Genomic DNA, 4909 nt, shown 5'->3' on the forward strand with positions numbered 1-4909 from the left:
GGAGATCTCCTTCCAGATCCGAGTGGGTATCGGCAGTGGTTTCAGAAGGCCTTGCGTGCCCTCTCTCCAGGACTTGCTCCGTCCGCAGGTGTCACAGTTTCTAACGTATCTTTGGATCGAATTAGTCATGCCTAGCCAAAAGTAGTCCCTTGCAAGAATCTTGTACGTTAGCTCGCGCTCTAGGTGACTAGTGACTAGTGAGTCGTGGGCACTGCTGATGATTGCCGTTCGCAACTCGTCGTTGTCTAGCACCCACTTGCGCCCTTAGTAAAACAGGACTCTACTATCTACTAAGTAGTCTTTAATTGAGCACTTTAGGCCTAAGTTTATAGGGAAATGTCTCTCTTAGTCTTCTACTACCTTCTTTGCTCCTTAGTAGACACGATCCTTCGCTGTCGCTTCTTGCTAGAGCTTCTCTAACTTATTCTGCTCTAGCACTTTTTTATTTAGTACTCTAGGAAGGAGCTGATCTGATTCTTCTCTAGATAGGGGGATAGCCTCCTCTTCCCGCTGCTGGCTTCGTGTCCTCGTTGCCATTACTAAGATAGCTTCTTCTGGTTCTTCTTCTGTTACCTCCTGATAGGAGTTTGTTGGCTTAAATATTTGTACGAAGCGCTTCTATAAGCGCTCGTCTTCTGCCCCTACAGGCAGGTCTTGTTCTCTTCTTAAGAGCGCGTCGGCTCTCACGTTCTGCTTACCTGGCCGATACAGCAGCTCTAGGTTGTATCTACCAAGTAAAAGCGACTATCTCACCTAACGTTCGTTTAGCATACGGGGTTTTATAAAGTACTCTAGATTCTTGTGATCTATAATCACCTTGAACTTCTCAACTAAACGCAGTTTAGAGTCCCATTCCTCAAGGCATCGTACTACCGCGAGTAACTCCTTGTCGTAGATCTTGTAGTTGCACTTGTGCGCGCTATTCTTCTGCGAGAAGAACGCGCAGGGTCGTAAGACTCCATTATCACCGTACTGCGATAGCACTCCGCCTACCGCGTAGCCGCTCGAATCGCACTCGAGCACTGTCTCCCAATCTAGGTCGAACGCCGCCAGCGTTGGCTCTATAACAAAGATCTCTTTTAGCTTGTTAAAGGCTAATTGCTCTTTAAGTCCCTATTAGAAGGGGACGTTGCCTATAAGTCTAGTAAGAGGTGCGGCTAGCTATGCAAAGTTCTTAATAAACCTTTGGTAGAAGTTTGCGAATCCTAAGAACGATCTTACTCCCTTTACTATCTTTAGTGCCTCCCACTCGCGAATTGCGGCTATCTTGGCTAGATCTATGCTTATCCCCTTGCCTGCTTTGATAATAAACCCAAGGTACTTAGTCGTCTTGACTTCGAACTCGCACTTCTTAATGTCCACTTGTAACCCTGCGGCTTGTAGCTTACTAAGTACTTTTTGGACATGCTCTTGATGCTGGCGCAGATCGCCGTTAGTATAGATTAGCACGTTGTCTAGATAAGCTAAGCAGAAGTCGTCTAGGTGTTCTCTTAAGGTCCAGTTAATATATTGTTGGAAGGTACTTAGGGAGTTCGCTATGCCAAAGGGGGTAACTAGCCACTCGAACAATCCGAATCTCGTACGGAAGGCCGTCTTCCACTCATCGCCTGGTGCGACGCGGATCTTGTGGAAGGCTGCGATAACGTCCAATTTCGTGAACTACTTAGCCTTGCTTAAGCTATTAAGCGTCTCTCGAATAAGTGGTAATAGATACTAGTCCTTCTTTGTAATCGCATTTAGAGCCTAATAATTAATACATAGTCAGAGCCCTCCCCTAGGCTTCTTAGCAAATAATACTAGAGCTAAGGCTGGCAAGCTACTTACGCAGATAAACCCTTTCTTAAGGAGTGACGTAAGCTCCTTTTAGAGGACTAGAAGCTCTCCACGCGACATACTATAAAGAGGTCCCTATAGCAGTTAAACATCCCTTAGCTCTAGCTTAATCTTGTGGTCCACTCCTGGCCCTTAGTGTGGTGGCAGCTTCTTAGCTTCTTTTAGGTTAAAGAGCTCGTAGAACTCTTAATACTACGCTAGTAGTAGTGCTCGTACGTTTACAGGCTTCTTAGGTTGTAGCGCCTTATCGATATCTGCGATTGACGCGGCAAAGATCTAAACGCTGTTTAGAGCGTTCTTATGTCTGCGAACTAGGGCCGCAAACGCTATAGCATTGACTTGGCTAACTCCTCCTAGTAGAGCCTCTTTAGTTAACCTCACTTAAATGCCCTTTAAGTGGATAAAAATGCTCTTCTTAGCGGGGGCTACTAACACGTCCTAGTGGTTTATCCATCCTCTACTAAAGTACACGTCCTCACTAGAGGACAAATTCATTACATATGCGTAGGCAGTCTCTTCGTACCTATGCATCTTAAACAAGAATTAGGCAACCTCATTAATCTCCAATAGCTTGCCATTTACCCCCTCGATTATTCAAGCAGGTATTTGAAAGCGCTCTAGACAGTGGTAGTAAGCGAATCTCTTGCTAATTAGTGCATAGCATAGGCATCCGCAGTCAATAAGCGTGACAGCGTTTACCACGTTGTTCACGATAAGATCTACGGTAATTAGTAGAGGACGCATATGCTTCTACTAAAACTAATTCTATTCGCTACGTATCTGCCGATCCATCTTTAGAGGCTCTGGACCGAGACTCTAGTCTAGAGCTACTCTTTTTCTAACTCGCTACTCGGCACCTAATCGACTTCCTCCTGCGGCTTATGTCCAACGTTGCTTGGCGCGGGCCTTGCCTTCTTGACCTAGGTGGCGTTTTGATAGTATTTCGCGATATGACCTAGCTCTCCGCAGCGATAGCAGTCAGGCGGAGGTCGTCGTAGCTTGCCTCTAGCCTCTTGCGCCTAATTAACCTTTAAAGGCTCTTAGTCTATAACGTCTAGACTAGCTTTGTGTTAAGCGGTTGTCGTAGTAGGGCGATCTACCACCTAGGAGCTCGTTGCGCGCAGTTTAACGAGACCTACCTAGTAGAGGTTGTTGGACGTTCTTACTGCCTTATTAACTAGCTGCTCGTACGATAGATTCTTATTAATTGTAGCAAGAGCCTCCTGCAGCTTAGTGTGAAGGCCCTTTAAGAACATACTCTTCTTAGCTGCTTCGCCAAACTGCTCGCCTGACTAAATCTTAAGACAGTTAAACTCTATGTAATAGTCTCTTACTAAGAGCTTGCCTTATTTAAGAGTTAAAAGGCGATCGAGTGCTTTAGACTTCTAGTGTGGGTCGTTAAACTGCTGGTCCATAAAGCTCTAGAGGTCTTCAATGTGGCGTTTACTCTAGTTCTGTATTGCCTAGGGTAGAAGTACATCCGCTGCCTTGCCCGTACACCTACTAACCACGTACTCGATCTAAGCGAGGCTTAAAGTTCCTTTATACTCGTGCTAGAGCTTAGCTTAAGTCTTATATTTAAACGCTACGTACTTTGTTTGATCTCCATTAAATGGTTCTAGGTGCGGGAACTTGTTCCTGCGCGCAGCTGGCTTAGCGATTGCGGCTGCTGCTAGGGGAGGCGTAAAGACTCTATAGGACGACTCTAAACGCCTCTTAGCTTGGTTACGCTCGAGTGCCACGAGCCGTTCCGTTAGTACCTGGTTCTGGGCTGTTAACCGATTCATCAGCTCCATCATCTGGGCCATGACATCCTAGTTGGCCTTCGGCGAGCCTCCTTGCCTTGGTGAGCCCTTTCCTCCCACAACGGCCGATCGTTTGGCGACCGCTTCAATTGTTGGCCTAATTACTACCTCCTTCTATCCGTCCTCTCTAAGCATTTGTGTAATTTCGCGCAGGATCTCTTTATCTAATACTCCTACCTAGTTCTTGGCAGCAGCGTACGCCGCCAGCTCTTCCACATTCAAGTTTGGAACGTTAATCTCTATTGCCTAATTCGTTTTAGACGTCTCGTTCTTTGCCTGCTAATATGCAGGGCTTCCAATCGCTCTTCGATCCGCTCGCGCAGTCCTAGACTGCGGCCTACTCCTCGTCGGTGAGGACTAGTAGGGCTTACCTTTAGCTGTCCTTGTTACTAGCTAGAATCTAAACAGCGTTCTGTCGCTGTTGTGTCGCGTCCCTAGGAAGACTCGCGTCTTGCCATCTCGCTCGTGGGATCTCGTCTCCTATTGAGAGTAATCGCACGGCCTGCACCTCGTCTAATAGAGGATTGACAGGACTTCTCACTACAACGTCCGCTTCTAGCTAACTATACACTAGGCCCGAGTGGCCTTTAGGTAGTTTATTACGCGACGTTGTGCCTATAGCTTAGCTTTCTAAGACACAATAGGACTTCCTAGACAGGTCCTAGGCGACTAATTCGCCTACTGTCTCTTATAGCTGAACTTCCTGCGAAGCTCTGCCCTAGGTGTACTGTCTTGCGACGGTCCACCTTCTTGCTGCACTAAAGGCCTTTTGTACCTATTATAGCACTAACTCTATATTACTAGCTCGCACTAATAACACGCTCTAAAACTTAGTTAGAAGATAGTCTACCTAAAGCTTATGTCTAATTAGGATTAAATATAAAATATAAGGGGCTACGCTCTAGGGAGCAATTGCGAGGTATATAAGAGGTTGTATTTAATAAGAAGCTAACGTGTTTTATCAGTAAGCGGCCCACATCAGTAAGTGGCCCACCCCACCAAACCTGACGCGACGCTCTACTCAATTGCTCTACAGCAACTTAATAAAATTAAATTAAATTAAAAGATATTATTCTTTATCTAGCTTTACATGAAGTCCGAGTATGTCCTTGAACGTGGCACTTCGTGCACGTTGGCGGCGCGCGCTGACGTCGCTCGCCAGTCTGGTTCTGGTCACCCCCTATTACTACCCTTTCTGCCTCTGCAATGATCTGCTAAGCCTATTGGACCTGGAGCACCCCACTAGAAGCGATATATTGACGCTGCCGCTC

This window comes from Exserohilum turcica, assembly GCF_000359705.1.
Source record: "Exserohilum turcica Et28A unplaced genomic scaffold SETTUscaffold_14, whole genome shotgun sequence".
Classification (NCBI taxonomy): domain Eukaryota; kingdom Fungi; phylum Ascomycota; class Dothideomycetes; order Pleosporales; family Pleosporaceae; genus Exserohilum; species Exserohilum turcicum.